At 29.6% G+C, this 10153-nt stretch overlaps 1 pseudogene; it reads left to right on the top strand.

Moving 5' to 3' along the window:
- The first annotated feature begins 308 nt into the window (after positions 1-308).
- LOC149161069 (protochlorophyllide reductase, chloroplastic-like) lies at positions 309-1921 on the top strand (annotated as a pseudogene).
- The last annotated feature ends 8232 nt before the right edge of the window (positions 1922-10153 follow it).

Raw genomic sequence — 10153 nt, 5'->3', positions numbered from 1 at the left:
TGTATTTGTGTTTGAATTTTTTAACCTTTCTCTCACCTTGGCCACAATCCTTGTTCATTGTTCAATGATATTCTAGATGAATGCATACACCATCCCTTGTGTACACATACTCTCTAGGTCCTCTCTCTTGCACATGCACAAGTAATAAGATATTCTAAGCAATCACTGGAGTAATTTGAACAACAATCGACATCTCCAATTTGTGCAAGAGAAACATTTATGTATGCATTTTGATAAAGCTGGGGAAAAATTAAAAGTTTAGATACTTATTAGGCCAGGAGGAGGAGGGAGTTGGAAGCATCTTGGCTTCCTCTTCAATTATGGCCACACAACTTCAAACACACATTGGTTTTTTCGCATTACCTAAAAAAAAGGAGGTGATTCTTTAAATCTTCTTTCAATTGTCAACTTGAAATTCTTGACACAGACTGCAATTCCCACAAGAATTGCCCAAAATATTTGCATTTTGGTAACCAAGTTATTGTATGGTTAAAACTATGGATATACTCTTATTTATATTAATCCAAGGCATTTTTCATAAACATTTTTATATACTCTTGGGTTGCAGGGAGGACATTGTGCTTCTGCATAGGATTCAACTTTTCTAGGCGCCTCATTGATTGAACATGGAAAGAAGGAATTCAGATTCCCTGTTATCCAAGCCAATGTAACTCGTCTATATTATTAATTTCTCTCTTTCTTTCCTTTAGTTCCTTGTTTGTTGATTTTGGGTTTCATAAATCCACTCCTTTGAGATTTAGCAGAGCTGAAAAAATGGGATTGTTGTGGGAATAAAAGATATTAGTACCCATAAACCTGTAATAGTTCCAGAGGAATATCCTTCATACCAGAAGTGTCAAAAATGGCCAAGAAATTAAGAATGATAGGTATCTCAGCTTATCATTTTAGATTCGTGACCCTTCCCTTATGTAGCAATTGTTGATGTTGCAGAATGTAAGGAATTTTCACTAAATTCTTATATATTGTTGTATGGTGCACGTAGTATTGGTGGCTACATGGCTATTATTTCTCTATTTTATAGTTCCGACGAATTATGTCACATATTTTGGGCCATCCAAATACTACCCATTATTAAGGAAAATGCATAGTGAGTTCTAAATAATAATAAAAATTCCTTCATTTTTCTCTATTCCTCTGCTCTTTTTGACTATTTCTTTATGTGTACAAAAAAGAGCAGAAATGTTGTTCGAGTGTGAAGTTCCTATTTCAAATAACCTATGTTGTGGCAAATTATTGGCTCAGTCCATTCTTTTCTGGATTTGTTTTAATGATTGCATAATAATATTGTTGCTTTCTCCTGGAAAAGAAAACTACTTCATCTGAACATATTCCCTCGTTGTTTTTCTTTCTAGAAAATTATGAGTAGAAATACCAATGTTCCTAGAATAAGGGCACAGACTGTGGTCGTACCAGTGGAGACAAAGGAAGCTCCAACAAGCAAAAACACAGATAGAAAGGGTAATGTTATTATGACATGTGCATATTCTTGTATAGGGCTTGCTACTACCAAAGCTCTTGGGAAGAGTGGGAAATGACATATTATTATGGCATGCAGAGATTTCCTCAAGGTAGAGAGAATGGCTCGCATTGTTGGAATTCCTAAAGAGAATTACACTGTCATGCATTTGGATTTGGCTTCTCTTGAAGTGTAACACAATTTGCTGACAGTTTCAGGCGCTCGGGAAGGCCAGTGGATGTGTTGGTTTGTAACGCTGCAATTTATTTGCCAACTTACAAGGTATCCACATATACAGCGGAAGGTTTTTAATTGAGTGTCCATACAAATCATCTAGGTCACTTTCTTCTTGCCCTAAAATCCGATTTCAATTCAAAGCGAGTTATAATTTTCAATTCAAAGCGAGTTATAATTGTTCTATCAGTTACACGTACATTTACTTGATTTATACCTTTTTTAAAGTGATCTAATATTCATGGGATATTTTGTGCCACTATTTTTTAGCCTTACTAAACACGTAGTAAATCCCACTAAGTAGTACTGTAAACAGTGGTAGCATTTTCCTTGCATGACTTGTTTTTGCAATCAAACTGGACATCCAAAAAAACTTACTGGGTTTTCAAATTTATGAGAAGTATTGAGTGCCCTATTTTTGCAACAAAAAAGGGAGACCGAAAAAAACTTACTAGGTTTTGAAATTTATGAAAGGTATTTTAATTTGTAGCTTGAATGCTAATCTCCGGGTCGCATATACCAGCTAGTCCGAATGAATTTTATCTAGTTAAAACCATTCTATAAATAATGCAGAATGTTAGGATTTAATTATTAGGTTATAAGGTCAATGGTTGATTGTGTCCCTTCATTTTAAAATGAATCCCAACTCGTCATTCTTGCAAACTCTCTTTGTCACGTCAGTGGACCCCTTCTGAAATAAGGCTTAGCACTCAAGCCATTGAAGTGAGGGTCATAAGACCACAGGGGCATGACTACCAATCAGACCTGGAATTTGATGTCTCACAAGACGTATTTCATATTTTAAGACGTATTTGACAGTTGCTGTAAATTTTTACCCGTCAAATTTGACGTGTTTCATAAATCAGATCATTTTGACGTTTAATTTAAGATTTGTCCCGTCAAAATTTATAGTACCCGTCTTTAAGTTAAAAACACCAAAGTTAGACTAAGCCTAGGGTCATAACACAAATGCATACAATACCTCTAGCTCACATGGCAATGGAGCCTAGCACACTTTTATAGATTTGAATCGTATAAAAAAAAATTTGGCTATAGTTTTTTCGTAGATTTGAACTTTATGAAGGGAGATCTCGCCCTAGGCAACTAAGAACAACTACATTGTAATCTAGGTGTTACATTCAAGGAACCGAACAACTACATTGTAATCTAGGTCTTACATTCAAGGAACCGACCAACCAGTCTACGTCAAGAATGTGAATTCAGCGATCAAAAAGTAAGCTAGTCCGTGATTGAAAAATACTAAAAATATACATGCATTTTTTGGTGTGTATAATACTGAGAAGGGGTGGTGGGCTTGTTTTTGTTCCTTAGGCTTCCCTCAATCATTCCACACTCTCCCTCTTGTTTGATTATGCCATCTTCCAACATCGATGAAGAAGTGCCATCGAGAAATAAAAGCAGTCGAGGAACAACTGGTGACGTGAAGGGCAGTTGCAGTGTTTAATTCGAAAACATCTTTGCCGAGGCTTATCAGAAGTCACACCAAATCAGAAATAATGGTAGGGCTCCCTGCTGCGAAAAAGTTGGGCTCAAGAAGGGTCCTGGACGCCCAAAGAAAATCAAAAGCTTGTTACTTACATATTGTAGCACAGCCATGGAAGCTGGAGGGCTCTGCAGCAGAAAGTTGGGTGTTGAGATAAGAAAGAGCTGGAGATTACATTGGGCTAACTATCTAAGACCAAATATCAAGGGGAAAAATTCAGTGTGCAGGAAGAGAAGACTATTATTCAACTTCATGCTCTACTGGGAAATAGGTGGTCTGCCATTGCTACTCACCTTCCCAAGCAAACAGACAACAAAATAACAATGAAAAGGGGTAAGCAAAAGGTGGACCTTAAACTCATTCAAAACAGTAGTCACTGTCATGCTATTTTCTTGAAAAGCAAGGATAGTTATTGATTTGAGGCTCTTGCAATCTATATTATGTGTGGTGTTGTCTTTTGGAGTCATTGCATATAAATTTTTGGAATCGATGTTTCGAACCATTCTCGGTGGTTCATGAACCACGAAAGATGGTTTGAAACATCGATTCCAAAAATTTATATGCAATAACTCCACAAAACAACACCACAACCAAAAATAAGTCACTAAAAATAAATATTGGAGCTTTCTACTGAACTTGCCCTCATCATTTACTTCAAAATCGACAAGATTTACCAGTTTTCAAGTCCCAAGTAAGTTGCCTTCTTCAACCAGTTTCAATCTCATTCGGTTGTTGTTTTTTTTATTTCTTTCTTAGTATTTGTTTTATGTGAAATAAATGTTGTGAAATTATACAGGCTTGTTAAAATGAATTTCTCTGAAGTTCGTTTTACAAGAATAATATATGATGTCATGTTAAAAAAATGTCTTAAATATTAGAAAAATAGCTTGCGATTTATTCCATAATGAAGTGCTCAATTACCATTTTGAAAAGCCCATGCTTATTTTGACTATTTTTGTTTTTTTTAGTGCCCTGGCTTATTTTGACTAAAAATAGCTTGTGATTTATTGCATAATGAAGCACTCAATTACCATTTTGAAAAGGCCAGGCTTATATTGACTATTTTTGTTTTTTTGAGTGCCCTCGCTTATTTTGACTAATTTTGTATTTTGAGTTTTTCCTTAAATGTTCTGAAATCAACTTCATTTTTACCGTAGTGAATTTCTCTTTAAAAAAAATAATTATTAAGCTAAACTTACAATAAAAATAATTATTGAAAATGTTACAAACTCATATTTATTTAACATACCTATTTAGATTGTCAACCTCCTCTAATATAATTGTATTTGGAGGATTCAACTCGTACTAAGTACATGAATAGAATAAGTGATGGTATTGTCTAGGGCAATGTTTAATAGGAAGGATTTCTTTGTGTAATTGGTTGGGTTGTATATTCCGACTATGATGTGGACAATAATGTGAATCTAATTTTTTAAGATGAGGAAATCATGGGCTTATATTTAAGATGTTATGAAAATGATTAGTTAACAATGTTCAAATGCAGATGATGAGTTGATTACCTCGTAGATAGATTGCAAAGTTTACCTCATAGATTGCAGAGTTTGCTTAGTCTTGACATTTTTTAGCATCATGGTTTTAGGAATAATGTGTTCCAAATATGTGTAATGGAAATCAAATTAGTTGAAAGGATATACAAATATTTTAAAAAATATTTAGCCATCATTACTAGATTTATTATTCAAGTAGTTCACAGTTGGTTGAAAGTACACTTATAGGAATTAAAGTTATCTTGGTATAAATAAAGAATTCATTAAATAAAATATGTAGTGAGTAAATAAAGATGTGTGTGCCCATCTGTAAATAAAATATTTGGTGAAGATAAGTTATTAAAAAATAGTCAAACATGTAATTATATGTTTAATAAATTTGACATATGTAGTAGATTATTGGATTTAAATAAATTATAAAAATGGATAGTAGTTAAATTCTTGATATTTAAAAAAAATAACTTTATCTCATTTACTTGCAGTTGAGAATCCTCATCATCTTAACTATATGGTTTTCTTTAGTTTCTTTCACATGTCAAAATTTATGTACATAATCAAAATTATTAACTCCCAAAGGCTAAAAAGCTTTATAAAATCTTAAAAATATGGTTGTATACTAGGTGGAAACACATATGCTAACTTAGGAAGAAACAAGGCATTCTAAGAGGGAGATGAAAGGAAGTGGAGACATGGTGAAACATATATGGTAAGAAGAAACAAGGAATTATTTATCCGTCTTTTATAAGTTATTTATCCGTCATGGCAATTTAAAATACAACACCTGTCATGGCAATTTAAAATACAACACCTGTGAAAACACCTGGGGAAGCTCTGTGACATGAATCTTTTTTATTGATAATCAATATATATATCAACCCTCCCTATGAAATAAAATTTCAATCAAAACTTTGGTTAAATGAGACCATTAACATGATGCGATTAAACTCTCTATGAAAAATAGTAACTTAGCAGTGGTTTTAAGTGGCCAATCACCACAACTAACAGTTCATCCCTGCGCGCACCTTTTTGTTACTTTTGGCATAGGAATCCGTGAATTTCATAAAATAAATATATTGTACTTATGTTAAATAACTTAATTATAAAATTCAAATGGGTGATTTTGTGATTATCTAATTGATGCAATTTGATGTTTGATTTTGGCGGGTTGTATTTTATATATAACATATGTATTGTTTTTAGTGGGTAGATTTATGTTTTTATAGGTTTATACATGTATAGGAATGTGTTATTTATATGAAAGGTATTTTTTATTTTTATTTTTATTTTAAAATTGTATATATGTATTCAATGTTAATTAGGTTATTTTTTTTAAACTAATTAAAAAATGTGAGGAACATAATTGCTTAATTTTTTAAACTTTGTGTAAATTAATTAATTACTTTTTCTCAATTTTCTATTGTGTTCACGACAATAGTGTTTCCAATTAGTGTCATCAGTGTCTTCCTAGTCCCAATCAACCTTTAAGTATAACTGATATCTCTGGGGAATTATAAGATTAGACACTCTAACAAGAAATGATAACACCTTTTCTTCCTTTTTGTAAACCCCATTTCTGAGCAGATTTGTCAATAGTACAAAATCTATGACCTTTGTTACTCTAATGTCTCTGCTTTTTGCTTCCTTGACTATGAAGGGTTTAGTATTCAATGCAAACGTTGTGATTTTGAATATTTCTTAATTAGTTTATCCAAAAAGATTCATATACATTATACCAAACCTTCAAAATACAAAGGGAGAAAAAACACTCATTTTTTTTTCCTTTTCCAATAGCCATTTTACATCAAAATTGTCAAGAATCTAAAATATATGGCTTTTTACATGGTTACTCTATGTTTTTTAAAGCTATTTATGCCTTTGATGATGAGTCGTTCACTAGAAAAGTTCACTAGAGAAGTTGGGATTACCACAGTTTATCCAAAAACACATAAAATTTCAAAAGATCTAAGATCATGAAAATTTGTATTATATGGACATAATAAACTTTTTCATTAGTGAAAAAAAAAAATATTTTTCCTAAAATACATTTTATATAGTTATTCAACTCGTCAGTTTAGTAACTCAAGAATCTATTTTGGTACTTTAGATGCATTGTACATTTCTACTATATTAATGGAATAATACTAACTATAATGGGGGATCCGGTGAATCTGGTGATTATCTTAAAGTATTCTGACTACAAATACCCAAACTGTAAGTTGTCTGAATAAAATGAATCATTGATTAGAAACACTCTTATAATGTGCTTCCATCAGTTGATAATGTATATGTAGTAATTTTAAACCCTACCCATGACCAGGACTAACTTGGCACTCACATTGCTTCAACCGTGCTTCCATCAGTTGATAATGTAAATGTAGTAATTATAAACCCCCCCAATGACCAAGACTGACTTGCCACTCACATTGCTTCAACCGATTTGGGAATTATTTTAAAGTATTTTGACTATAAAAACCCAAATTGTAAGTTGTGCGAGTAAAATGAATCATTGATTAAAAGCACTCTTATAATGTGCTTCCATCAATTGATAATGTATATGTAGTAATTGATTAAAAGCACTCTTATAATGTGCTTCCATCAATTGATAATGTATATGTAGTAATTTTAAATCCTACCCCATTGCTTCAACGGATTTGGTGATTATCTTAAAGTATTATGACTATAAAAACCCAAATTGTAAGTTGTCTGAGTAAAATGAATCATTGATTAAAAGCACTCTTATAATGTTTTCATAATGTACTTCCGTCAGTTGATAATGTATATATAATAATTTTAAACCCTGCCCCATGACCAGAAGTGACTTGCACTCACATTGCTTCAATTGTTGTCGGTGCTGCCGCAACTATTAATTAAATTTAGCCTCAATCATGTATTATGATTTCTGACGCATTGGCTTGATTTTCACATTTTTTTAATTAATATTTTTTTTTAAATTTATTCCAAAATAATTTTTTAATATATTTTTAATTGATAAATGAAATTTATATATATTTAATTATTTTTTCTTATTAATTTTTTTTCATAATTTTTTTTTAAATTTATAAAAAAAAAAAAAAATTATATATTTTTAATTGATGAACTGAAATTTATATATATATTTTATTACATAGCTATTATATATCAAAAGATATCTTTAAAAAATAAATAAATAATGAAATTTCATTGATTATATTTTTATAAAAAAAATATTACGCAGAGTAAAAATAAATATTAAAAATTATATTAAAAACAGTTTAAAAATAAAACAACTATTTAACCCCTCATAGCAGTGCTTTTAAGTGGCCAAGCACCACACTAACAGTTCATCACTCAGCGCACCTCTCTATTATTTTTGGCACAGGAATGGCGTCAAAATAACTATAATGTACTTCGGGCTCCATTTAATAGGCGTCAAAATAACTATAATGTACTTCGGGCTCCATTTAATATTAAATAAATATATTTACGTCTCGAGACATATAAATTATAATTTTTTATATTTTAAATGTAATACTTCACCAAATTTTGGTGCGTACGAAACTATTTGTAAATATTATCATAATAAAGTAATTAATAAAAATATATAATTTTTTTTAGAATACCAAGTTTGTGCTTTGTTATGAAAAATGATTATATATAAGTATTCACTTTTTGATTTCTCAGCCAGTTTATTATTTTATTTTATTAGGAATGGAGTTACATTTATTATTATAAATAGAATTATCTCATTAAATATTAGATGCAATATTTTTGATGTAAAAATATGTGTTATTTTAGTTTTTCATTTAAGATTAGCAATATGATAATGTAACCCGATTTCCACTCAATCTTACTAAATTGCCATTGAATAACCACTTAATATGAGTGCATAAATATATTTAATAGTTAATTAACATTTTTAAAATTATTTTATTTAATAATTAATTTTAAAATAAAATAAAATTTAATTATTAAAAAGTTAAATAAATTAATTAATTTAAAATTTATAAATATTGAATTTTGCAATTTTAATATTAAATTTAAATTTAGCAAAATTGTTTTATAATTAAATATAATAAAATTATATTCATGTGTTTTTATGTAAAAATGTTCATCAACAACTATTTTTTATATAATCTAAATTTTTAAGGGCAAAAATTGAATGTAGTCTTTTTCTTTTCCTTTTTTGTTAATTATGGAGTTTTCTTGAAACTCAACGATCACCTTCAATAGTTACTAATAGTAACAATGCACAATCCAAATGAAAATTTCCAACAATATGTAAATTAAAAACTTAGCAATGAAGTACTTTATCAACTAGCTCTAGGAAAGCAAATGCCAAGACATGAGCTCCATAAACATAAATAAAGTCAAACAAATACACACTCAATGTCTTGAAGAAAAGGAATAATAAGGTGTTAAAGATGATAAAGTGACCAATGCATAATGACATGGATCATAAAATTAGAGATAAATAAAAATTAATTTATGTTTTATTTCTTATTAAACTTACCTTTATATATATATCTTGAATTATGCTATAGAATATAGAGAAAATTGAATTTCATAAAGACAAAATTATCATTTCACTCATGTATTATAACATGCATGCACATGCATATATACACACACAACCTATAATATTATTAGAATACCAAATGCTTTATTTAGTCATAGGGTTATTGAAATCACTACATAAACCAACAAATTTGGATATTTCCAAAATCAAATGTTTATATAGGATTATATCATAAATTAGTTTTTAATTTTCAATTTTGTTTTTGTTTTGGATAACACTTTGCTATACATAAACGAAGAACTTATTAGTTGAGAGAAAATTCAAAATTAAAATATCTCAATATTATCCCAATACTTTCTCACTCAAATTAAAAATAATATTATCTAAAAATAATTTATTTTACTCTAATCAAAAGTTTAATTGTTTCACATTTTAAATTTACATATGAATAAAATTAAGTAAATTATTATTATAATTAGCTAATAATAAAACCATTTAATCAATCAACATATTAAATTAAAGTAAAATAATAAAACCAATTTTCATTTTATGATTGAAGTAAATAAATCTCAATTAAAATCAATAAATAAAATCTAAAACAACTCCATATTTAATTATTTTAATTTAGTTGTCCAAGGGGTCTTGGATAAACAGTAATTGCTAGATGTTAAGTCACTCATTCAATTCACCACCCTATTCTATTGTTATTCTTGGACATGACCATGACGTAGCCTCATTGTCGTTGAACTTACAAAAAATATTTTAATTTAAACTAAAGTGTACCATTTGTCGATTCAAAGGAAGATAATAAATAGTAAATCAATTTGTATTAAAAGTTCTGAACATAGGTACATTTCATTAGATTTTATCAAGAAGGATCAACAAATATCATTAAACTGTTTGACAACAATGATTTTGACATTGCAACCATTAGT

This window comes from Pinus tabuliformis, chromosome 5_2, assembly GCF_031772625.1.
Source record: "Pinus tabuliformis cultivar Carrire ecotype Pingquan chromosome 5_2, CPIR1, whole genome shotgun sequence".
NCBI classification, from domain to species: domain Eukaryota; kingdom Viridiplantae; phylum Streptophyta; class Pinopsida; order Pinales; family Pinaceae; genus Pinus; species Pinus tabuliformis.
The sequence above is the reverse complement of the archived record's forward strand: the minus strand, read 5'-3'. Positions and strand labels throughout refer to the sequence as shown.